This window comes from Schistocerca nitens, chromosome 10 (genome assembly GCF_023898315.1).
Source record: "Schistocerca nitens isolate TAMUIC-IGC-003100 chromosome 10, iqSchNite1.1, whole genome shotgun sequence".
Taxonomy (NCBI): domain Eukaryota; kingdom Metazoa; phylum Arthropoda; class Insecta; order Orthoptera; family Acrididae; genus Schistocerca; species Schistocerca nitens.
In genome coordinates this window covers 146,446,466-146,473,928 of record NC_064623.1, presented here as the reverse complement: position 1 = coordinate 146,473,928, position 27,463 = coordinate 146,446,466, and the positions used below count along the sequence as shown (strand labels likewise).

Here is a 27,463-nt window from a genome sequence, read left to right as displayed (position 1 = left end):
TTGTCTTACTTTGTTATGCTAATTATTGCTATTCTGATCAGATGAAGTGCCATCTGTCGGACATTTTTTGAACGTTTGTATTTCTTTGGTTGTAATAAAACCCCATGTCATTCCAAGCATGTGTGTCAATTTGTACCTATCTACATTATTCCGTGATTTATTCAGTTTTCAAATTTATACTGACTTTTTGATAACACGGTATAGTGGCAAAATTCTGGAAGTGTAAGCGCAGTGCGGCAGATAGAAATAATTGAATTCAGATCACCAGATCCACGAGATAAGCAATGACGAGGCAGCAATACAAGTCAATAACTGGCGACCCGCCAGCAAACAGTAGTGTGGATCACACAAAACATTTATTTTAGTAACACGGGGTGTTCAAGAAGTCTCTCCGCAGTGCTGTATGATTGTTAGTCGTGCGTGCTGTATGCCACAGTGATTATACTGAAATGAAACTCAGTGAAATACAAGTTATTAATTTATTGAATATTCATTTTTACTTACAAATTTTCACATTAAATGTTGAAAGTGTCCCCCATGTTGCTGAATACACAATTCAGTTCGTCTAATTATGTTTCCAGACACAAGCTGTAACACTTCTTCTGCAACAGAAGCAGTGAAAGTGGATATTGCAGTTTTCAGTTCATCGATGGATTTTGGGTGGTTTTTATAGACAGTTGCTTTCGCTGCGCCCCAAAGAAAAAAAAACAAGTGGTGTTAGGTCACGCGATTGTGGTGACTAAAGTCCCTGTGAAATTATGCGATCACCAAAAACATCAGCAAGCAGTGACATTGAAACACGGGCTGTTAGCGCGGTTGCACCATCTTGTTGAAAGTAACCCTTTCACTTATCACGAGTTCTCCTGTGAATGGGTACAAAATATCACTGCAGTATTGTTGTGCGTTTGCTGTTTCGTTGAAAAACCCAGGTAGGCGTACAATCATATGGCATGCGTGGCCAACAATCACACGGCACTGCGGAGAGACTTTTTGAACACCCCGTATTTCCAGGCTCGAGAAAATTACGTCATAAAGAAGCGGTAGATACAGCAGCGAACAACATGAAGAAGGCCGCAGAAAGAAGGAAGAAATTTCAACGCGGACAGACTAACATGAGAAAGCTACAGGGTGGACAGAAAATTCTGGTTCAATCTCATCCTTTATCTTTTAGAGGCCAGCATCTTAGTCACAAGTTCTTTCTTGTATATAAGGGATCTTATAAGATTCGTGGAATGGTACACGACAGTGATGTGGAAATTAAAACGATTCAGACGTGATAGTCAGCAAATCTAATCATATTTTAAAGTATTGTTTACTTTGTCAAGAATAGTATTGTTCAGAACAATGTTGTGTGTGAAGATCACTCTGCCTTTTTGAGTACACACTTCATTAAGAAATCGTTGTCTTCGAATATAATTTCATGGGAATAATTACTCTCCTCGTCCCACAGTTTAAGAAAGGTTTATCATTACACATTACCACATTGCACCACATGATATGCAACAGTTTCAATATTGTTTAGAAAGTTTATTTCAAAAATAGAAATCTATGATAGCCATTGCCTGCTTGCTGTTTGCTGTTGTGCTTCCGAGAAGTCTACAACAGTGCGTGATAACTGTTTTACTTCAATTGCACATTTAATATACAGACAAGTTATATTCAGACAGTTACAGTTCAGTTCAAATCAGGTTCTGCTTAGTTAAAGGTTAACATACGAGTTTAAGTTGTATAATATATTGTGGATACACAGTTTTGGTAATACAAAGAATTTTGATAGAGCGGGAGGTAAATTTGGGCTAAATTGCATATAGAGACGGTGGGGAGCTAGCACAGTGAGCAAGCCCTGAATGAAATCCACATGAAATTAGGAAAGGGGATTAAAGTTGAGAGAGAAGAAATAAAAACGTTGAGGTTCTTAGCTGACATTGTAATCGCACAGTATGGGGCTCTTATTGTTACGGGTGATTATCTCGGACTTGTCCACATAAAAGAAGAGCTGCAACCCATTACAGCGAGCCGAAAATTTGTACGGGTCTTTCTGCAATATCTTGCGATTGTCCTACAACAGCAGATGTGTCACGATCTATCGATAAACCGTAGCACGTCTTTGAGGGAAAGATTCTGGTGTGCGGAACGGATCCGCGAGAGGGACAGCATGTGCAGAAAAAGGGCGATTTGACAACACGGCGGGAGGCGAGGGGGTTGCGGACTGAAGCGTCCAGTGAAGCCTTCTCGTTAGAAGGCGTTGCAGTTGTGCAAGACACGATGCACGGAGGATGTGACACCGATTGAGACGCTGGTCCATCTGCGGTAGGATCGGCTGTTGGAGGTGTGACCTGTTGGAAATACGTCTGCTGACGTTCCTGCTGCCGCCACACAGATCAGCTGTCTTCAAAGATGACTGAAAATCCGGTGAGGACACACTTTGTGTGGTATTATTCGAACTACGGCTCCGTTTCTGTTCTGCATTTAAGTGGTGGCTGATACAGGTTAACACTAGAATAGCGGAGTTTCTCACATTCCTGAAACGGCGCAAAGGGGTCATTTTGACCCCACACAAAATATTTTCATATATGACTTAAGCAAGTACTTTCTTAGTACTTCTTAATCCATACTTTATTTCTAGTAATCGCAACAATTATATACCATTATAAATAATAATTACTAATTTATTTGAACAACAAAGTGTCATACAAATTTATTGTCGCTACAACTAACAAGTTTCTTAAATATGCATTTCGATTTATCAACTATTCATACAACCTTCTAGACACATTTAGTATATTTGATCCATTTTACTATTGAATAGTCTTGAATACTCTTTACTCTTTCTTGAATATTGGTGTGACCTGTGAAACTTTCCAGCCTTGGGGAACGGATCTTTCGTCGTGCGAACGGTTGTACATGATCGTTAAGTATGGAGCTAATCCATCAGCATACGCCGAAAGGATCCTAATTGGCTTACAGTTCTGGGCCAGAAGACTTGCTTTTATTAAGTGATTTGAGTTGCTTCACTACTCCGAGGATATTTACTTCTACGTTACTCATACTGACAGCTGTTCTCGATTCGAATTCTGGAATATTTACTTCGTCTTCTTTCATGAAAGCATTTTGGAAGGCTGTGTTTAGTAACTCTGCTTTGGTAGCACTGACTTCGATAGTATCTCCATTGCCATCGCGCAGAAAAGCATTGATTGTTTCTTGCCGCTAACACACTTCACATACGTCCAGAATCTTTATGATTTTCTGCCAGGTTTCGAGACAAAGTTTCGTTGTGGAATCTGTTATAGGCGTCTCGCATTAAAGTTCGCGCTAAATTAAGAGCTTCTGTAAAAGATCGCCAATCGTGGGGAGTTTGCGTCTCTTTAAATTTGGCATGTTTGTTTCGTTGTTTCTGCAACAGTGTTCTAACCCGTTTTGTGTACCAAGGAGGATCAGCTCCGTCGTTTGTTAATTTATTTAGTATAAATCACTCAACTGCTGCCGAAACTGTTTCTTTGTATTTAAGACACATCTTGTCTACACTTATATTACTAATTTGGAAGGAGTGGAGATTGTCTCTCAGGAAGGCGTCAAGTGAATTTTTATCTATTTTTTAATAGATATATTTTTCGCCTATTTTTCGAAGATTTGGGGATTGCAATATTCAGTCTCGCTACGACAACCCTGTGTTCACTAATCCCTGAATCGATTTTGATGCTCGTTATTAACTCAGGATTTTTTGTTGCTAAGAGGTCAAGTGTGATTTCACAACTGTTTACAATTTGCGTGGGTACATGAACTAACTGCTCGAAATAATGTTCAGATAATGCGTTTAGCACAATTTCGTATGATATTTGGTGCGTACCTCCGGAATTACACATGTATTTTCGACAACATATCGAGGGTAAATTGAAGTCACCACCAACTATTATCGTATTGAAATCGAACGCAAGTTTTCTTTGAACCTTTCAGCAACTGTATCATCTGAATTGGGAGGTCGGTAAAAGGATCCAATTATTATTTTATTCCGGTTGCCAACAGTGACCTCTGCCCATACTAACTCACAGGAGCTATCTATTTCAATCTCGTGACAAGATAAACTACTTCTGACAGCAACAAACACGCCACCGCCAACCGTGTTTAGCCTATCCTTTCGGAACAATTCGCAAAAATTTCGGATGAGCTTATATCCGGCTTTAGTGAGCTTTCAATTCCTATAACGATTTAAGCATCAGTGCTTTCTGTTAGCCCTTGGAGCTCTGGTACTTTCCTAACACAGCTACACCAATTTACATATTTTGTACCAATGTATCCACTTTCTCACTGTGTTCTGCCTGCACCTGCCTGAAGCCCTTCTTGTGTTTTCCGGAGACCCTCTAACCTAAAAAACCGCCCATTCCACGCCACAATGCCCCTGCTACCCGTGTAGCCGCTTCCTGCGTATAGTGGACGTCTGACCTATTCAGCCGGCCGGTGTGGCCGAGCGGTTCTAGGCGGTTCAGTCTGGAACCGCGTGACCGCTACGGTCGCAGGTTCGAATCCCGCCTCGGGCATGGATGTGTGTGATGTCCTTAGGTTACTTAGGTTTAAGTAGTTCTAAGCTCTAGGGGACTGACGACCACAGATGTTAAGTCCCATAGTACTCAGAGCCATTAGAACCATTTTTTTGACCTATTCAGCGGAACCCGAAACCCAACCACCCTTTGGCGCAAGTCGAGGAGTCTTCAGCCTACACCGTCGCAGAACCGTCTGATTCAGACCCTCCACTCGGCTCTGTACCAGAGGTCCGCAACCGGTCCTGCCGACTATGTTGCAAATGGTCAGCTCTGTTTTCTTCTCGAAAGCAAGACTGGCAGCCTTTACCACTTCTGTTAGCCGCTCGAAACCAGAGAGAATCTCTTCTGATCCAAAGAGACACACATCATTAGTACCGACGTGAGCAACCACCTGGAGCTGGCTGCACCCTGTTTGCTCTTCATGGCATCCAGGAGGACCCTTTCCACATCTGGAATGGCTCCATCCGGTATGCAGACGGATTGCACATTGATTTTCTTATCCTTCTTGTCAACCAAGTCCCTAAGGGGCCCCAAAGCGCGCCTAACGTTGGAGCTCCCAACTACCAACAATCCCACCCTTTGTGATTGCCCGGATCTCGCAGGCTGAGTGGTTTCCTCTGAAACAGGACAAGGCGACAGCATCTTGGTCAGCCACAGTGTCAGCGACAGACAGCACCTGGAACCTGTTTGTCAGACAAACCGGGGAGGCCTTACGTGCGGCCGCCAAGGGAAGTCTTTCGCCGCCTACCTCGCCCTGGGGCGACCTCCCTCTCGACCGCAGGTGAGGGGTCAGCGTCAGTGCTTGCAGTAACTGGGTTGGCCACTGGTGAGGACCGGTCGGAGGACTCTGACGTGCTGGACATCCGTTGGATCCCCAAGGCCGGCCCACAACAGTGGTGCCCATCCACTGCAGCCTCAAGCTGTGTAACCGAAGTCATCACAGCCTGAAGCTGCAAGGGAAGTGTCACCAACCCGGCTCGCATCAGCACGCAACAATCGCAGGCCCTGTCCGTCCTAAAGACCGTGGGAAACTAAACTATGCAGGTAAATGGACTATCGGCACGTGCTGCCCATATCTACAGTAGATCCAGACGAAAACGCACGAACTGTGTCTAATAATAAGCAGATGTTCAATAACCTAACTGCTGAAGCACTCATGTGAAACAAAATAATTTCCCCAATTAGGAACTTAAATGCAATCAATTTATACAAAAAGGTCTTTATTATTTTTATTGTGGGACTTGTTATGCGGAGTTGTTATGCTTATGCAGCTTGTTCTTATTTGCGGTTGTTAAGCGAGCAACTACGTAAATAGAGTCGACAGCTGAAACCACATTGGAGAGCCTGTCCCACGTGGAACAGGCTGTCAACATGTAATGGAAATCTAGATTTCATTCTCTCCACTATCACCATCTGCAATGATTTTCTTATCATGAAGGGTATCAAATTCGTCAGCTCAGCCTCAGCTCTCCCAACATGTGAAGAGATCCGCAGACTTAAATAGCATCTATCTCCGACACAAGCAGGTCACTTGTGTATTATGGAGTTTCAGATATTTGAACACAAGTCAAGCTGTGAATTACTGTTTCAAACTTGAACGTGATCGGTGCTATTCCATCACACATTTTCACACACTTCTTGAAAGGTACACTGTGAATGCGTGGTATGTGGCTCCACTCACTACAGCCCACTGTAGAAGTGTCAGCAATTACTGACTGGAAAAGATTTATGCGGCCTACCAGTGACATAATTAATGTTGATAGAAGCGTAGTAACTTCATGTTCATTCGCCAATTCAGCAACAAGAGACTACAACACACATATACAGCTCTACAACTCCGTTAACTATAAACTGCAGCAAGGTGCCACGTTTACCAATCCTATCCATTTCCCATCAGCGCTACAAGGTCACCGAGAACGAAACATGTACAGTTTAAACACTTCTCAGGCATTGTTTATAGGAACCAAACCTCATGTTCAGGAAAAATGGAATACCCTGTACTACTATAGACTGGATGTTTATATTCCCAGGACAGGTAAATTAGTGTGTTCTGCAGAAATTATTAGCATTTCAGTCACCTCGGTTCACCCGTGATAACTTGATCCATGTGTGATGCCATCGACGCATATAACGCGTGAAAATCGTCCTGTGGTAAAGCCATCCTTGCTGCATTCACCTGGTTCTAAAGTTCATCCGTGATGCTTCGCATTTAGTCACAGCGCTGCACCCATCTTTTCACCATATCCCACAAATTTTCGATTGACGGCAAGTCTGGTGATCTGGCGGGCCAGGGCAAAGGCACGTGGTCAGGCAACAACATGTGGTCGTACTACACTGTCTTGCTGAAAAGTGTCGTCTGGGTTCGCAGCATGTCATTCACGTAGGTCACACTGGTCATAATGCCCTGGACACCCACCAACTGCGATTTGTTGTTGTACCCCACAGCACCCCACGCCACAAAGTCTCGAGTTGGCACTGTATCTCTTGTGCGAATGCATCTACTGTGATGCTACTTCCCTTGTCTGCGGCGATCCAAAAAGCAGCCATCATTTTCAAACAAACACAACCTGTACTCGTCTGGAAACACTATCGGATGCCATTCCTGTCCCCACTGACGTCGTTCCATGCACCATTTCCGTCTATCATGTTTCTTCACTTTCGTTAAAGGTAGACCGCGAAGTGGACGACGCGAGCGTAAGCCATGCCGTAATAAATGGCGACCCCTGATAGTGTACGACGTGATCCAGTGTTGCGCCAGAGCCGAGGAGGACGCAGATCTGCGCTGCAGTGCCTTCCAAACGAGATGTCCATCCTCTCGTTGGGTGGTCTTGGTCTGGGTGTTGTGACCTGACCCATCTCGTCATGTTCTACGGCCTGCTGTGAACCATTCAGCACACATCCATTGCACTGCCGAATCACTTCGTCCCTCTCGAGCAGCAGTTTTCCACATCCATGCATCACATTCTCTCATGCCAATAATACGCCCTCTTTCGAACTCACTGATTTTACGGTACGGTTGGTGCATACGTCTACGAGGCATCCTGCTCTTATATTCAAGTGAGACTGATCCGTTACCTTCGGTTTATAGCGACAACAGGAGCCGCAGGGACATTTTACGGTAGGGTGTCTTGCACCGGGATATCGATGTTCACCGTGAATCTGCAGGCTGACATGGTTCAAATGCTGCTCACTTCTGCAGAACATACTAATGTACATTTCCTTTGAATGTGAACATCCCATCTGTAGTCGTTCAAGGTGTTCTGTTTTTCTCTGAACATAAGTGTATTTTAAACAAACGCTCAGATAACAACTTCAGGTAAGTACCCATTTAATAAAGTGAAAATAACTTCACTATATAGACATGAGCTCAGTGACGTTATTTTGTCCACTCACATAAGATAACTGGAAATGAAATGCTGGGGAGAGATAATCTGTCAGTTCCCAGTGGCCAAGTTGCCCTTCCCCGAACAACGCTACAGATGCTCTACAGAATGACTAAGAATCAGTTTGCCCTGTGGTAGTGTAGCATAGCGTGTAAACATCTGTGCAATTTCCATCCACCTGCTTTACCTGCGTTATTGTAGGTGTACTATGTAATACTACTGACTAAACACTAATAAATATACTGAACTTTCTTCCGTTTTGTACACACTTACTTCAGAGCTCAAAATAGCATAGATTCATTACAAAACAATATCCCAAAGTACTCAGTCCTTACAGATAGGTACCACATGCTATTCTAAGTTCATACTCCGATTTAAATCGATTTCGCCACATTAGTAGAACCCCTCCCCCCCTCCCCTTCAATTGTAGTAGGAGCTGTGGCTCGTCTAACAGCATGCATAGGAACAGAATGCTGAATGCAAATTAAAAGTTTCAAGGAATCCTTTTAAAATTAAGAGCCCCTGGTACTTCTGAGTACTGACACACCACTGAATTTGGATAACATCTAGTAGACTTACGTTTGAAGGACTTTGAAGCACACTAATGCTATCATTGTTTAACATGGTACAGTTCCCAAGTTACTATCGTAACTTTAAGCCATCAATCAAGACCGCATCTTGTTTACCATTCCTCTCATTCATAAATACCTTGTCGTCACGCTGTTGGACCGTGAAAGGGCCAGAATAGTAATGGGTACGGAGAAGTCTTACAGTCATCACGTAACCAAAAATAGTGGCTTGTCTTCAAGTCCTTATGTACGAAAACAAGTTTGGTCCCACTTCTAGTAAAGTTTCTGCAACCAGACGTTGCACAAGCTTTTGTAGTTTGTTTAAAAACTCAGACTCCCCAGACTGCAACGAAGGAAGTTTAGATGGCGAGAAAAATAAGCAGGTCACCATAAACCAGCTTTGCAGACGAACACTGGATGTCCTTAATACCAGTACGTAATCCCAATAAAACGAAAGGCAATGACAAAACCCTAGATTCTGGACGGCATTCCAGCACTGTCTTTAGGGTCCAATGGAGGGATGGCAGCTCATAGTACAGATGTGCTTGCAACCACAAATATGCAGTAGTTCTGTGAATAACTGGCATTCAGGTTGGCGTCCCCTATCTGACGTAATGACCTGTGGGATACCAATACCGGCGAACGACACGGGTATCAAAACGCGAGCAATAGATGCTGCAGAAATATCCTGAACAGGTACATCCTCTGGCCAACGAATAAACTGGCCGCTCATCCTTCAGAATGGGGAGGGTCCCAGAAATGTCGCCGTGCAAGTGAGAAAATCTCCCAGCATGGATGCGAAAATCAGCAGAAGGAGTAGCCAAGAGTTTACAAATTTTCGTGTTTGACACATGACGTATTCCCTCCCTTCGAAGGAGGCACTTTCAAGAACTTTTGTTCTTCTTTCTGTCTGTTGACAGCATGGTATTGCCACGAAATCGAATGTTGTGGCGATATAAAGTATTTAGCAAAATAATCTCGTACTTCCAGACCTACCTAGTTACTTCTTAGACATGTTGGTTGTATATATCGTAATGCACTATCAAGTAATGTATCATCAAATTGAATTCCATCTTTAATCCTGGTGGAATTGTCTAACACGCATCGCGCTTTAACTACTGATATTGTACGATTCAACTCAAGATCTATAGCTGTTGTTGAAATTCGCAACTAGTTTGAAAGAGTACCAAAAGTAGATTCAATCATTCTTCCTTCTCGTGTAAGTCGTAATTATAAATACATTGTTGCACAGTTAAGTTGAGACTCGGATACTGTCTTAAGACATGTCTAGATAAATACAAACAGCCTTATTTTCTCTTGGGGTCATTTCGTAGTATTGTCGGTTCTGGTAAATCGAATTGCCCAATTCCAGTGTCCTGTTAAACGATGTATTTTTAAATACGTTTGAATCAGCGAAAACACCGGATGCCCCTACTCTAATGCAAGTAAAACAGTAGTTTCCATTGCAAATTACCACTGAAGTAATAGAAAAGTAATTCGAATAACTGTTGTACAGGGAAACACTTTGATCGGGCTTTGCTATTCCAGTAAGTTTGCCGTCTAGAGTCCTGAGAACATTAGGAAAATCAGTACAATAAAAGTCTTCTGAAATTTTTTAAGGTTATCTTTGCTTTTTCTGGCTTACACTTAGTCATCAAACTTTCCCATATTGCGTCACAAAGTGTTTTGCCTACTATCCAAGTAGAAACTGATAATGTAAAAAGGAGAAAGCTGACGCTGCAATAAATGAAATTCAGGTATGAGTAGGTAGATAAATAGCCAATTTTTTATATTCACTCGAAGACATTCAAGCAAAGTCGAACCATTATCGTTGTGAATATCAAGTCCAGAAAGCTGTTACAACAGGACAAGGTGCAAAGAAGAGAAAAAAATACCGATATTACGACGAATTGCTGTTTCCTGTTGCACACGTCAAAGATGCCAAAACATTTGGAAACAACAACACTCCATGAAGTGAATCAGCAACAAAAAGTCCTGAAAATTCGCCGGCTGCACCATGTACTTCCTTTAGTGATGTGCAACGAACCCCAATTAATAACAAAAAGGAAATGCTTACGTCTTTTGAACACGAGATTTTAAAAGCTGGTCCTGGCGGAGGTTCGCATCCTCCCTCGGGCATGGGTGCGTGTGTTTGTCCTTAGGATAATTTTAGGTTAAGTAGTGTGTAAGCTTTGGGACTGACGACCATAGCAGTTCCCATAAGATTTCACACACATTTGAACATTTTTTTTTAAAAAAAGCTGTAAGAAATGGCGCGGCATCTTGTGAGGAATACAAAACATTTTGTCTCTCCTTCATCAAATCGCTGAAAGAGATGGATGATGACGCTGAAGTTCCAGCAAAAACTGATGCATTAAACGCAGTTTGAGCACTCGGTGTGGCTGGAGACGTGTGCGCAGGTGCCGACGTGGCCAGCGACGGTGCAGGCCTTTAGTCCTGTCCTGGCCGGCGTGCGTGACCTCCCCAGCAGTCGGTGGACGGCCTGTGTGTGTGTGCGTGTGGTTTCTGCAGCCAGGTATGTTTATTGTAAGGTAGAAACGTTGGAGGAGTGTGCTAGCGTTCTCAAACATCAGTGTCCTTGGATCCAGCGGGTCGCTGTGGCCGAGCGGTTGTAGGCGCTTCATTCCGGAGCCGAGCTGCTGCTACGATCGCAGATTCGAATCCTTCCTCGGGTATGGATGTGTGTGACGTCCTTAGGTTAGGGGACTGATGACCTCAGATGTTAAGTCCCATAGTACTTAGAGCCATTTGAACCTTCGATATATTTAGACGTACGATCGATTTGTGGCGGAAATTTAATTACTTGATTTGCAAGATGTTTTCATGTGATTCTCAAACGCTGAAAATATGTTTTATTGTGAAGAAATGTACCTGTGGTCTAGGGGTAGCGTCTTTGATTCATAAGCAAAACGTCTATGGTCCCGGGTTCGATCCCCGCCACTGCCTAAATTTTGATAAATAATCAGCATTGGCGGTTGAAGACTTCCGGCATAAGAAGTCAGCCTCATGGCTGGTTCCCACTAGGGCTGCCGCGCGTCAAAGCCGCGCGTCAGCGGCGTGGTTGCCATGGACACGGCGTCAGCGGCAAGGCGCGGCGGGCTCTGCGTCGCGGTTTGAACATGTCGAACGGCTTCAGGCCGGTTCCCACTAGGGCTGCCGCGCGTCAAAACCGCGCGTCAGCGGCGTGGTTGCCATGGAAACGGCGTCAGCGGCAAGGCGCGGCAGGCTCTGCGTCGCGGTTTGCCCATGTCGAACCGCTTCCGCTGCCGCGTGACGCGCCCCAGGTGCGCGCCGCCAATCACAGAACGCGCTGAGCGTGACGTCAGGTACGCAACCCCGGGCCACAAGAACTTTCGCCGAACCGCTGGCGCGGACGCGGCGGCAGCTATGAAATACTTATCATCCGATTCCAAGGAAACTATTCGGTAGAAAAATTTGATTCTTGGGCATGTTACAGCCTGATATCTTCTCTCGATAAAGGGCCGAATTTCTTTTCGATATTCGTCGTGGTTACGTGCTGTATCGCATTTACGTAAACCTTTACACGAAATTTTAATGAGTGTGCAGAGGTAAAAACGCATTGCGTGGACTTTGCGTACAGTTCATTTTAGGTAATACATTATTGCGTATGAAATTTAGTCAACATATCGAAATTGCTTTTAAAGCTGAGAGCAGAACGATAGCTATCACCGTTCTCGAGATATTGAATGATATGTCGGAGGACGGGCTGTGCGGTGACCGTGGGCGGGTCGCTTGCGACGCGACCAATACTTCGTCCTGCTCGTCGTAAACCATGTGGTTGTATCAACTGCAAATTTCGTAAACGGTTCAAGAAATCTAAAAGCGTTTTTTTGCAAACGATAACTTGTAAAAAGTCATGTATTTCGTCGCATGATAAATATCCAAAATCTGTTTATCTACCGAGATATGAAAGAAACTACAGTTTTTCAGAAGGGATAGATTTTTTTTTTTTTTAAACAGCATTTAATAGCGTGTGGAATGAGAAGTTAAACAAACTGATTTGCTGGTATGTCGTAAGATGTAATTTGCTAAGTATCTACAGCTATTGATTATTTCCTTTGGTAAGTAACAAAGGTTTTTTTTCTTTATCGAGTGTACTTTATTGGTTCAAGGCGCGTTTCGCCTTTTACTTTAAGGCATTTTCGGTGGAATCTAGAACGATTCAGTTTTGTTTTAAATGCATAACTGATTACTTACAGAAAATCGAGTTTTTGGCGGACATATACGTTTCCCCTCACCTGGTCACATGCTGGAGGTTGAACTAAAACTTAGATTATGGAAGCACATTTTCATGTTCGCTCTTTTTTCTTCTGTCACTAGCTGTAGACATTTTACCGAAAACACTGATTTGAAGTCGTAACTACAGTGTGTTCACCTCATGCCCCTTACTGTTTGGTTTGTTTATGTACATGTTGCCAACCTAAAGAATTATATGCTGAAATTGTTTGTTTATTTCTGTTCTCCTTATATCTGTATATGTGTGGGGCTAGCCAGTGATAGTTATAGAAAGTTGAAAGTGAATGCAGTAGTTGTCAGACAGTGGTTGAAAGGTTTGGTGTTCAGCTGATTTCAGTTTTGGGTTAAATGTTTTGTGGAGGAGTGCATGGAAGACTAAATTCACTGCTTACATTAACAGATAAAATAGTAGAATAGCATTTGAACAAATGATTATTATCAGAATACTATCACCCAACCCCTTTGTCCTCACTCTTTGACGCCTCATAATATGTCCTGTCAACTTACCCCTCTTGTAGTCAAAGTTGTGCCGTAATTTCCTCTTCCTACTCTATTTAAATCCGTACCTCTTCTTTAGTTACACGATCCTCATGTCTAATCTTTAGCATTCTTATTGATCACCACGTTTTGAAAGCGTCCATTGTCTTCTCGACAGAACTGTTCATCGCCCACGTTTCACTTACAAGGCGGCACTCCACACAAATACCTTCGTAAAATAGTACCCAATCACTACAATTTATATTCCATATGAACAAATTTTCTTTTTCAGTACGCTTTTCTTGCTATTCACAGTCTTCATTTTATATCCTCTCTACTTCTGCCTTCTCAATTACTGCTTCCCTTTCAACTCATTGAAGTCTTAGAAATGCAGTTTGGTTTCTGTACAAGTTGTAGATAATCTTGTGTCCCTGTGTTTTATCGATGACATCTCCAGAGCTTCAAAGAATGTTTTAATTAAGATTGTCAAAACCTTTCTCTAAACATGCAAATGCTATAAACACAGTTTCGCTGTTCTTCAGTGTGTCTACTTAGTTAAGTGGTAGGATCAGTATTGCCTTGCGTGTTCAGACATCTCACAGGAATCTAACATTGTACTTATGTTAGTTTGTACAAGCCCTCCCCCTCTCCTGTCTACATATTCCTTCCACTATCTAGCCTTCTCTTATTTGCTTAGTTCTGGCTTGCCAAATGAGTTCTTGACAGTTGCTTCTCCTTTGAGCAAAGTTTTCTTTGTTCTTTCTCATTTTCATTCCCTTATGTTTTCCAAGTGCAAAATCACGTTGCAATTTTGGACTTTCTGTCAACGTCATGTTTAGACATTTCTATTTCCAATGGCCTACTTTATTTGCTGCATTTTTGTATTTTTCCCTCTTGTCAGATTTAATATTTCACATATTATCTAACGATTTCTACTGTACCTTCTTCCTGTTCACATACTCTGCTGCATTCACCACTTCTTTTCTCAAAGATATCCATTCGTATTCTAGTGGATTCCTTCCTCTGTTTCAGTCAGTCGTTGCATTACGCTAACTTTAAGACTATCGAAAAACTGTGGGTCTTGACTTATTCAAGTTCCATTTCCTTAATTTGCTACCGTTTACTGTCTCTTTAGTTGTAAACTGCAGCTCGTAACTAATAAAGTATTGTAGGTTTGCGTCTGCACCGGTAAATGTCTTATAATTTAAAATCTGGTTTCGAAAATTTTGTTCCAAATATGTATTATTCTTTCATGATTCTTAAGCAATGTGCTAGATAGTGAACAATGATGAACGGTAGTCATGAAATCTGTTTATGGTGAAATGAGAAAGCATGCATAATAGAATATGTGAAAGAGTACATTGTACAGAAAATGAAAAATTGGTATGTCTTCACCCAACTTCGTCTTTCCTCCATGTAGGTGTAAGATATAGTTTTTCAAACGCACCGGGAGTTTCAGTGGGTCCCGCCCCGTACCTCAGTGGCAGTCCGTCATTGGCTACCACTAGCGTCTGCCACTTCCAGATGGGAACGCCAATTCCGTGAGCCGCCGCGTCAAAGCGGAAAACGCTTGCTGCTGCCGTTGCCGCACGACGCGCTGCCGCGCTCTAGTGGGAACCGGCCTTTACGCTGCCGCGCGCCGCGCTCCAGGTGCGCGCCGCCAATCACAGAACGCGCTGAGCGTGACGTCAGGTGCGGAATCCCGGGCCACACGAACTTTCGCCGAACCGCTGGCGCGGACGCGGCGGCAGCTATGAAATACTTATCATCCGATTCCAAGGAAACTATTCGGTAGAAAAATTTGATTCTTGGGCATGTTACAGACTGATATCTTCTCTCGATAAAGGACCGAATTTCTTTTCGTTATTAGTCGTGGTTACTTGCTGTATCGCATTTACGTAAACCTTTATACGAAATTTTGATGAGTGTGCAGAGGTAAAAACGCATTGCGTGGACTTTGCGTACAGTTCATTTTAGGTAATACATTATTGCGTATGAAATTTAGTCAACATATCGAAATTGTTTTTAAAGCTGAGAGCAGAACGATACCTATCACCGTTCTCGAGATATTGAATGATATTTCGGCGGACGGGCTGTGCGGTGACCGCTCGCGGGTCGCTCGCTACACGACCGATACTTTCGTCCTGCTCGTCGTAAACCATGTGGTTGTATCAACCGGAAATTTCGTAAACGGTTCAAGAAATCGAAACGTGTTTTTTTGCAAACGATGACTTGTAAAAAGTCATGTATTTCGTCGTATGATAAATATCCAAAATCTGTTTATCTACCAAGATATGAAAGAAACTACAGTTTTTCGGAAGGGATAGATGAATTTTTTTAAACGCCATTTAATAGCATGTGGAATGAGAAGTTAAACCGAGACTAATTTGCTGGTATGTCATAAGATGTAATTTGCTAAGTATCCACAGCTATTGATTATTTCCTTTGGAAGTAGCAAACGTTTTTTTCTATATCCAGTGTACTTTATTGGTTCAAGACGCTTTTTGCCTTTTACTTTAAGGCATCTTCGGTGGAATCTAGAATGATTCAGTTTTGTTTTGATATGTGATGCTTGCAGATTATAAAACAGTTAACATTTTTTTTTTATGTGAATAACTGATTACTTACAGTGAACCAAGTTTTTGCCGGACATCTGCGTTCCTCCTCACCTGGTCACATGCTGGAGGTTGAACTAAAACTTAGTTTGTGGAACATAAGCACATTTTCAAGTTCGCTCTTTTTTCTTCTGTCACTAGCTGTAGACATTTTACCAAAAACACTGAATTGAAGTCATAACTAGTGTGTTCACCTTATGTCCCTTACTGTTTGGTTTGTTTGTGTACATGTTGCCAACCTAAAGAATTATATGCTGAAAACTAATGTTTGTTTATTTCTGTTCTCCTTATATCTGTATGTGTGTGTGGCTAGCCAGTGATAGTTATAGAAAGTTGAAAGTGAATGCAGTAGTTGTCAGACAGTGGTTGAAAGATTTGGTGTTCAGCTGATTTCAGTTTTGGTTTAAATGTTTTGTTGAGGAGTGCATGGAAGAGTAAATTCACTGCTTACATTAATAGATAAAATAGTAGAATAGCGTTTCAACAGATGATTATTATCAGAATACTATCACCCAACCCCTTTGTCCCCATTCGTTGACGCCTCATAATATGTCCTGTCAACTGACCCCTCTTGTAGTCAAAGTTGTGCCGTAATTTCCTCTTCCTCCTCTATTTAATTCCGTTCCTCTTCTTTAGTTACACGATCCTCATATCTAATCTTCAGCATTCTTATTGATCACCACGTTTTGAAAGTGTCCATTGTCTTCTTGACAGAACTTCATCGCCCACATTTCACTTACATACACGGCTGCACTCCACATAAATACCTTTGTAAAATAGTACCCAATCATTAGAATTTATATTCGATGTGAACAAATTTTCTTTTTCAGAACACTTTTCTTGCTATTCACTGACTTCATTTTATATCCTCTCTACTTCTGCCTTCTCAATTACTGCTTCCCTTTTAAGTCATTGAAGTCTTAGAAATGCAGTTTGGTTTCGGTACAAGTTGTAGATAATCTTGTGGCCCTGTGTTTTATCGATGACATCTCCAGAGCTTCAAAGAATGTTTTAATTAAGATTTTCAAAATCTCTCTCTTAACATGCAAATGTTATAAACACAGTTTCGCAGTTCTTCAGTGTGTCTACTTAGCTAAGTGGTAGGATCAGTATTGCCTTGCGTGTTCAGACATCTCACAGGAATCTAACATTGTGCTTATGTTAGTTTGTACAACCTCTCCCCCTCTCCTCTCTACATATTCCTTCTACTTTCTAACCTTCTCTTATTTGCTTAGTTCTGGCTTGCCAAATGAGTTCTTGACAGTTGCTTCTCCTTTGAGCAAAGTTTTCTTTGTTCTTTCTCATTTTCATTCCCTTATGTTTTCCAAGTGCAAAATCGCGTTGCAATTTTGGACTTTCTGTCAACGTCATGTTTAGACATTTCTATTTCCAATGGCCTACTTTATTTGCTGCATTTTTATATTTTTCCATCGTGTCAAATTTAATATATAACGTTTTATCTAGCGATTTCTACTGTACCTTCTTCCCGTTCACATACTCTGCTGCACTGACCACTTCTTCTCGCGGCCGCGGTGGTCTAGCGCTTCTAGGCGCTCAGTCAGGAACCGCGCGACTGCTACGGTCGCAGGTTCGAATCCTGTCTCGGGCATGGATGTGTGTGATGTCCTTAGGTTAGTTAGGTTTAAGTAGTTCTAAGTTCTAGGGGACTTATGACCACAGATGTTGAGTCCCATAGTGCTCAGAGCCATTTGAACCATTTGAACCACCTCTTCTCTCAAAGATATCCATTCGTATTCTAGCGGATTCCTTCCTCTGTTTCAGTCAGTCGTTGCATTACGGTGACTTATTCAAGTTCCATTTCCTTAATTTGTCACCGTTTACTGCCTCTTTAGTTGTAAACTGCAGCTCGTAACCAATAAATTATTGTAGGTTTGCGTGTGCACCAGGAAATGTCTTATAATTTAAAGTCTGGTTTCGAAAACTTTGTTCCAAATATGTGTTATTCTTTCATGATTCTTAAGCAAGGTGCTGGCGATGATTACATTATGCTCTGTGCGAAATTCTATCTGGTGGCTTCCACATTCATCCCTTCCCCCCAAGCCTTTGTGTTCTTACTGTTTTCCTGTACCTGCTACCATATCACATTTTAAATTTTTGTCTCGCTTAACTATCTGAATAATATCTTTTGTCGTACATTGTTTCAATGTGTTAGGAGATAGTGAACAATCATGAACGGTAGTCATCAAATCTGTTTATGGTGAAATGAGAAAACATCTATAATGAAATGTGTGAAAGAGTAAATTGTACGGAAAGTGAAAACATGGTATGTCTTCACCCAACTTCGTCTTTACTTCATGTAGGTGTAAGATATAGTTAATCAAACGCACCGGGCGTTTCAGTGGGTCTCGCCCCGTACCTCAGTGGCTGTCCGTCATTGGCTACCGCTGGCGTCTGCCGCTTCCAGGTGGGAACGCAGATTCCGCGAGCCGCCGCGTCAAAGCGGAAAACGCTTGCCGCTGCCGTTGCCGCACGACGCGCTGCCGCGCTCTAGTGGGAACCGGCCTTCATTCTGCCAACGGCCTTGTCAAAGAGGGCGGAGGAGCGGATAGAGGTTCAGGGCACTCTCTTGTCCTAGGGGTGGGAAATTGCCCCTAAAGGCGGAAGAATCAGCAATGATCAACGACATGAGGATGCAGAAGGCAATGGAAACCACTGCATTAAAGACCCGTAACGTGTATCCACAGGACATGTGGCCTGTAATTGAAGAAGTGTCATGATGATCTCTCCATTGGCAAAAGATTCCGGAATAGTCCCCCATTCGGATCTCCGGGAGGGGACTGCCAAGGGGGAGGTTACCATGAGAAAAAGATTGAATAATCAACGAAAGGGTAACGTTCTACGAGTCGGGGTGTGGAATGTCAGAAGCTTGAACGTGGTAGGGAAACTAGAAAATCTGAAAAGGGAAATGCAAAGGCTCAATCTAAATATAGTAGGGGTCAGTGAAGTGAAGTGGAAGGAAGACAAGGATTTCTGGTCAGATGAGTATCGGGTAATATCAACAGCAGCAGAAAATGGTATAACAGGTGTAGGATTCGTTATGAATAGGAAGGTAGGGCAGAGGGTGTGTTACTGTGAACAGTTCAGAGACCGGGTTGTTCTAATCAGAATCGACAGCAGACCAACACTGACAACGATAGTTCAGGTATACATGCCGACGACGCAAGCTGAACAGATAGAGAAAGTGTATGAGGATATTGAAGGGGTAATGCAGTATGTAAAGGAGGACGAAAATCTAATAGTCATGGGCGTCTGGAATGCAGTTGTAGGGGAAGGAGTAGAAGAAAAGGTTACAGGAGAATGTGGGCATGAGACTAGGAATGAAAGAGGAGAAAGACTAATTGAGTTCTGTAACAAGTTTCAGCTGGTAATAGCGAATACCCTGTTCAAGAATCACAAGAGGAGGAGGTATACTCGTAAAAGGCCGGGAGATACGGGAAGATTTCAATTAGATTACATCATGGTCAGACAGAGATTCCGAAATCAGATACTGGATTGTAAGGCGTACCCAGGAGCAGATATAGATCACAATATAGTAGTGATGAAGAGTAGGCTGAAGTTCAAGACATTAGTCAGGAAGAATCAATACGCAAAGAAGTGGGATACGGAAGTACTAAGGAATGATGAGATACGTTTGAAGTTCTCCTTACGCTATAGATACAGCAATGAGGAATAGCGCAGTAGGCAGTACAGTTGAAGAGGAATGGACATCTCTAAAAAGGGCCATCACAGAAGTTGGGAAGGAAAACATAGGTACAAAGAAGGTAGCTGCGAAGAAACCATGGGTAACAGAAGAAATACTTCAGTTGATTTATGAAAGGAGGAAGTACAAACATGTTCCGGGAAAATCAGGAATACAGAAATACAAGTCGCTGAGGAATGAAATAAATAGGAATTGCAGGGAAACTAAGACGAAATGGCTGCAGGAAAAATGTGAAGACATCGAAAAAGATATGATTGTCGGAAGGACAGACTCAGCATAGAGGAAAGTCAAAACAACCTTTGGTGACATTAAAAGCAACGGTGGTAACATTAAGAGTGCAACTGGAATTCCACTGTTAAATGCAGAGAAGAGAGCAGATAGGTGGAAAGAATACATTGAAAGCCTCTATGAGGGTGAAGATTTGTCTGATGTGATAGAAGAAGAAACAGGAGTCGATTTAGAAGAGATAGGGGATCCAGTATTAGAAGGAATTTAAAAGAGCTTTGGAGGACTTACGGTCAAATAAGGCAGAAGGGATAGATAACATTCCATCAGAATTTCTAAAATCATTGGGGGAAGTGGCAACAAAACGACTATTCACGTTGGTGTGTAGAATAAATGAGTCTGGCGATATACCATCTGACTTTCGGAAAAGCATCATCCACACAATTCCGAAGACGGCAAGAGCTGACAAGTGCGAGAATTATCGCACAATCAGCTTAACAGCTCATGCATCGAAGCTGCTTACAAGAATAATATACAGAAGAATGGAAAAGAAAATTGAGAATGCGCTAGGTGACGATCAGTTTGGCTTTAGGAAAAGTAAAGGGACGAGAGAGGCAATTCTGACGTTACGGCTAATAATGGAAGCAAGGCAAAAGAAAAATCAAGACACTTTCATAGGATTTGTCGACCCGGAAAAAGCGTTCGACAATATAAAATGGTGCAAGCTGTTCGAGATTCTGAAAAAAGTAGGGGTAAGCTATAGGGAGAGACGGGTCATATACAATATGTACAACAACCAAGAGGGAATAATAAGAGTGGACGATCAAGAACGAAGTGCTCGTATTATATTTGGAACAATATCAAATACCGGCCTTAATTTGAGGAAGAAATTTCTGAGGATGTACGTCTGGAGTACAGCATTGTATGGTAGTGAAACATGGACTGTGGGAAAACCGGAACAGAAGAGAATCGAAGCATTTGAGATGTGGTGCTAGAGACGAATGTTGAAAATCAGGTGGACTGATAAGGTAAGGAATGAGTAGGTTCTACGCAGAATCGGAGAGGAAAGGAATATGTGGAAAACACTGATAAGGAGAAGGGACAGGATGATAGGACATCTGCTAAGACATGAGGGAACGACTTCCATGGTACTAGGGGGAGCTGTAGAGGGCAAAAACTGCAGAGGAAGTCAGAGATTGGAATACGTCAAGCAAATATTTGAGGACGTAGGTTGCAAGTGCTACTCTGAGATGAAGAGGTTAGCACAGGAAAGGAATTCGTGGCGGGCCGCATCAAACCAGTCAGTAGACTGGTGACCAAAAAAAAGAAAAAGAAAAATGTATGTGACTCTTGTAAATTGTTACACATTTAATCTGACAAGACAGTGCAAACTGAATATTTGCAGCCATTTTCGATGTTCCAATTGCTACGATCTCACAGTCGGGTGCTTATGTAATCACTCGTTATGTATTTACAGAGGGTTTCACTTAGTTCTCTTTTTCGTACTGTTAGCGACAGGCTTAATCACACCCGAAAAACTGGTACCTCTTGCTGCGGAGGCCGTGCAGGAGGAAGGAGGGGAGGTAGGTTGGGAGGTAAGAGTGAGTTAGTCAGTAGCTGCACATCGAGCTGAACGCATCAGCAGCTGCCTCCGCTCCCTCCTGGTGAGATCTTTTGGAATCAGTTTTTCAGGTAATCATGCTATTACAATGATTTTTCTCAATTCCCAGGGCATGCGTAGCGTTATGATCTGCTGTTTACGAGTATGTTTTCTTTTTGATTTCCATGACAATTTTGGTGTTTAATTAGAGCCTTGGAGCATTTTCCGTCAGTTGTAGTAGTGTCCATTGACCTTCCAACATTTCAGTTGTATTCTGATGTCCTACACCTTCTTACCACGTATTTGTTACAAGTTCCTCAGCAGCTACATACTTGTAGGTCGGTAGGAGGCAATACTTCCGCAATCAGCTGTGGGATACCTTCCCGTCATTTCTGAGTAGTACTGTGGGCAAAAGCACACAGCAAGGTGAACATATACACGCACCCGTAATCGGAAAGGGGAACGAAACTCGTTTCAAACGTCCCCAGTTGTGCCCTATACAATAAGGCGAGCAGCTCTTGTTCATTCAGTGTGGGGTTGCGAAATAGGAAGAGATAATCTTAGAACGTTTGACTGAGTTGAGAATACGAAAGCAAATATTCCTGTACAAAAACTTTTATTAATTTTTGAATGTACATTCATACAGAAACAACTATTTCATTATCTTTATTTTGTGTAGTTTTAGTGATATCCAACATAAATTTTAAGTTGTTGTTTCCGTCTACATCTGAACCATCTATTTCATTCTCCAGTCAGTAATTTGACAAGTAAAAAGAAGGTTTATTCACCGTTTCTAATACATACCTAGTTTTCTTCCTGAAAATTATCTCCTTTATGCTTCAACGGTTAGTTCTGTTCCTTCTCGCAGTTCCTATAGCTGAGTGCATCGGGGAATTTTAATTTTCCCTCTTATTTCGGGCATTACACAGTTATTTAAACACTGCACATCTTCCTGGGTACATGTTGACAGACCATCAGCTTGACATTCTTTCGGAATTTCCGTAAAGAACTTTAGAATTTTTGCAAACTAATTGCCATTGAATGATGTTACTCCATGAGTTTGAAACTCAGCAAATGCTTGTTCTGTTACTAAGTGCACAAAACTGAGTCCCCAAGATTCAGAAACAATGTAACCATCATTTTTAAGCAGATGCAGATGATATTTTTCGTCTCTGCTTTCATGTAGTAAACATTCTCGATGTCGGCATATTCAGCCAGTACGCCGACATACGGTCTTTTACCACAGCTATTTATAGAACATGCCGACAGCTTATATTCTTCACTTACATCCAGCCTTTTCCATACTGGGTGTGTAAAGTAAAATTGTTAGTCTTGTCTGTACATCCGCAGTGGCTTCTTCCTTTTCCAGGAGCAGTTGCAATTGCTTTTGCCTAGTATTCCAGTTTTCGTTTTTTATCTTCGACTTCTTCTGTTTCCAGTTCTCTTTTTCGTTCACTTAGTACATTCACACAAAAGAACGGAGTAATTTCTTTAATGGGAAATTATTTAAGACCGTTTGATGAATTGGTTGTATTTCTTAAGACTTGTGGCATAATACTATTTGTAGGAATAAATCTCAATTCAGCGATATCCAAATCCGACGGTATTGTGGAGAACAATGTCCTGGATTGAGACAGTTTACACAAATATGTTTCTGCTGCTGTAATATAGCGCTGTAATACTTATATTGTCTATGTTGGAGTCAGTTTTCAGCATCTCTACGTAATTTACAGGTGGATAATTAAAAATGTATGCTGGCCAGCATAAGCTATAAGCACTTCTCGGTCTTGAGAGTCGGGCAGACTTACTTGCACATCAGTCAGTTTTTGGGTATTCTTATTACCCCAGTGGACAAGCTGCACAACGTTGATAAACACCACACAGCAGCTATCCTGTAAGTTAGTAGTTAGCTGACACTACATGGCTGTGATTGGCGCAGAGTACAGTGGACCACATCGTAAGTACTCTATGAAAGAGTTAAAAAAGTCTATAACACTTTTACACAGGGTCAAACACACAATCAATTCTGTAGTTATACATTGTAGCCTCTAGTCTGGTAATATCATGTTGTTTAGCCAAGAAGGATGTAAAAATTTCTCATGGTCGCATGTCTCGACACTTTCTAAAATTTATAAAGTGATTACCCCTACCTTTATCCACACTTGTTCTTGTGATTTCACACATATATTTGTGATAAATCTTTACAGTTGGAGGTCATCCACTTTAAACAGCCTATTCCAGCGGTCTTATCATTGTCCACAATCATACTGCTGCTTCCCTGACGGTCTTCTCAGAAGCAGAACTCGTGGTTTGATATTAGGTTGTCGCAAATCTCGATTTTATTACAAATCCTGTTATGTTTTTTTCTTTTGTGTTTCATTTTATTTATGGCCTTCAGATACGATCAATTCTGCCAGTCTCCGATGTAAGATGTGCCAAAAATTAAAAGACGTATTCGATCACACACACATACAGCCACTAATCGCATGCAATATTTACGTTCGTTCGAACCATATTAATTAAATCGTCATATGCCATACTTACTGTATGGAAAGGATAGTATTCGTGTCTCTTGAGAACATTCCTAGCGTGCATTGCACAAAACGTTTCAGTATATGAAAGCAATAGTATTCTTTACCTATCGTTGTTCTGTGATTTTAAAAACGGTTCAAATGGTTCTAAGCACTATGGGACTTAACATCTGAGGTCATTAGTCCCCTAGAGTTAGAACTACTTAAACATACTAACCTAAGGACACCACACACATCCGTGCCCGAGGCAGGATTCGAACCTTCGACCATAGTAGCAGCGCGGTTCCGGACTCTGAATTTACACACAGCTCTACGCAGCGGTGCATCAACAAATTTACCAGCAGGCCAGACAACTGTTCCAACTGTAGATACTTACCATTAGTGCAGCCAATGCGATGCCAAATGGACCGTCAGTCTTTAATATTGGTAGGCGAATTGCGACTTCTAACTGACCATAGAAAATTCCACTTCATCCTCGGTTAAAAACTTTCTCCTGTTGCAAAAATACTAGGCCTCGGTAGTCAGACTCTATAAAACATAACAAGTTATTTTAACTGCTTCACTGAAACCAGGAGATATTTAGCAACACAAATGGAGTAGGAGGGTCCTTACACTATATACAGCAAACAAACTAAAAATGCAAACCTCGTAAGATTTTATATTAGTATTGATCAAAAAGCATACGTTACTTTATGGCTCTGACAGTAATATTTATCTGTGGAGTAAAACTGTAAACTACTTATATTTTTTCTGAACAAGTCAATCACTTTTTCTTCGAAACCAGGATTATTCACTCTTTTACTGTCGATGCTAAGAAGACACAAGCGTGCAGACGATAGTATTGGGACCGTGTATGTTCTGGCACAAAGTACTGTTATCCAAGATGGCACTGATGACGTCATCCAAGATGGCGACTGTGATGTCATTCGATATGGCGGATTTTGACGGGAAGTTGAATTTTTGTGGGATTATAGGTCAATTGGGCAACCTCCACTAACCTAACCCCCCTCCTCTCCTTCCCCCTCCCCCAGAAAAAAGGTGTGGAGTTCAAATTCCAACAGGACAATGTATCACACGCGAATCTTCAGGTTTTGGCGGCGCAAAGACTGTTCCATTAAGTTTCGGGTGTGCAGCTGCAAGAAATCTCCTTCTTCTTCTAATATTTCGGCTGTATAACGTTCAGCCATCTTCAGAGTGAGCCGCAGCTCACTCTGAAGATGGCTCAACGTTATACAGCCGAAATATTAGAAGAAGAAGGAGATTTCTTGCGGCTGCACACCCGAAACTTAATGGAACAATGTATCACACCTCTACTAAGTTAAGAAAAGATACGTCACTTGGGCTACCTCCACTAACCTATGTCACCAGACTGCCACCTCCTCCTAGGAACTGGCGCCAAGTTTGAATTTTGGCGGTAAGGAAATTGCGGCAAACAAAATTTCCCTCCACTAACCTATGTCACCCATCAGCCGCCTCTTGCTAGTGGTTGGTGGGAACAATTTATTTAGGGATGGAGTATATTTATCAGAGTGATACAGAGCACACGCTCTGACATGCCACACAGCATACAGACCTGCAAACTACTCCTCCATAACTCATGTATAATGCTCTACACTTGTGCTTGCTAATTGGAAACTACAAAAATAACGCAATGGACAGCCTACAGATATGCAAACCACTCGTAAATAATTCAATACATTTACGTCCAGAGAGACAAACAACTCGTAAATCATCAAAATAATAATCCATCTAAAAGATTCTGCAAACATGGTTGCTAATCGTCAACTGTCGAAATCATGCACCAGTCTTCATTTAACTCTTTCACGCACAACTAATTTGACCAAAAAATAGCTCTAGAAGTACATGACTTACTTTTATTGTCAAAAATTCATACAAGCAGCATATTTATAATAGAATGAACATAATTACTACCATTGTACACAAAATTCAATTTTTATAATTATTGTTGGTCACAAGGGATGTGGTTCATTTTTTGTACCACCGTACATCAAGATGCATGATAGTCTTGGAAGCATGTCTTCCTTTTCTCTAAGCATAGAGGAACCTTACACTCACTACACATCCAGTCGGTGCGAATTTGTTGTTTCTTGGAACTACACGCTGCACATCTCCTCTCTGTAGATCTTTCTGGCTGATGAGATGAGCTTCCAAGACGCACAGATTTCGGAACATTGGGTTTCTTCTTGTTGAACTGGAGATGGCTGCTCAGACTTTGCTTTCTACCTCTTGAAGCTACCGAGGCAGGTGCCACTAAATCCCTTGCGATTTCTCTTCTGAAGTCCTTCAGAGTCATCTTAGGCAACTTCATTTCTTTATGGATGATGAAAGCATTCACCACAGTGACATCAATAAAGTACCAAAATATTCTGTGCCACCACTTTCTGGTCTTTCTGTCAGTTTCATATACGCCCTTCAGCTGGTCAAATTTATCTGCACAATTCATGTTGGCATTGTAATCGGAGAGAGCAATGGGGCAAAAATCTTTTACTTCATTTCCATCTTTTTCCTTTCTTGTAACCTCTGTTGTTTGAGTTGGATCATGGAAATTTGAAAGCAGATGGACGGATCTCTTATCTTTCCACTTCATCACACTAAGGCCTGTATTGCTAGTAGCCCAATCATAGTCACCCCTTTTCATTTCCTTGTCACTTTTCAACATAGGTAAAGATTTTCTACTTGGATTCATTGTACCAGAAGCATGTATTTTGTTTTCTTCCAAATCTGGAAGGAGATCTGGGCTACTGAAATAATTATCAAAGTAAACTCTGTGATCCTTACCTTTAATATTTTCAGTCAGGTCTTTTACAACTCTTTCTCCCAATTTCTTTTCCACAGCATTATCTTTCTTTCTTGTGTAAATATCAAATTTCCATGCATAGCTAGATTTGTCTGCTAGTACCCACACCTTGTAGCTTCTCTTGATAGGCTTCTTTGATAAGTACTGTTTTATACAAGATCTTCCTTTAAATTTAATCATAGATTCGTCCACTGCCATTCATTCATTTGGATTAAGTGCTTTCTGAAAGTTATGTGAAATTCTTTCTAGGAAAGGACGCAACTTATAAAGTTTATCATAGTGGGTGTTCCCTCGTTGTGGCATTTTACTATTGTCATTCAAATTAATCTTCAACAGACCAGAAAAAGACCGCTACACTCCACGTCTCGTGAATGAATGTAGCTTTCCGAGTCCTCGCCCATCTCGAGATGCGCCCATGTCGAGGAGCTTAGCACTCCTAATCGATGTATAGTAACAGATTTCAAAGTGCCGTGATGTAGTAGCGGACACTTAAGAAGAACAAGAAACGAATAATTTTTAAGCGCGATGGTGCTCCAGACGGATGGATTTCGACGCAGTTTTACGAAAATCAACCAGGCTATCAACTTGAAAGTATTGTTCTAGAGGCTAGGATCGGTACCTGGAAGGTATTGGTAAGAGAGAACATAAACACACGCGAGACTACAACGTTCTGCACTTAAAACGGGCTATAATGTTAGATCGCCTGAG

At 41.8% G+C, this 27,463-nt stretch overlaps 1 protein-coding gene across 4 annotated transcripts in view; it reads left to right on the top strand.

Annotated features, from left to right (window-relative positions):
- Window positions 1-21,374: 21,374 nt before the first annotated feature.
- Window positions 21,375-27,463, top strand: part of LOC126210333 (cytochrome P450 4c21-like) — a 145,700-nt gene continuing 139,611 nt past the window's right edge. For 3 of the 4 annotated variants that reach the window (XM_049939539.1, XM_049939538.1, XM_049939536.1), the window contains exon 1: window positions 21,418-21,498. The gene's annotated coding sequence lies outside the window, so the exon portion shown is untranslated. Of the gene's footprint in view, window positions 21,499-27,463 lie in introns of all 4 variants that reach the window. The other variant, XM_049939537.1, reaches the window with a different exon arrangement.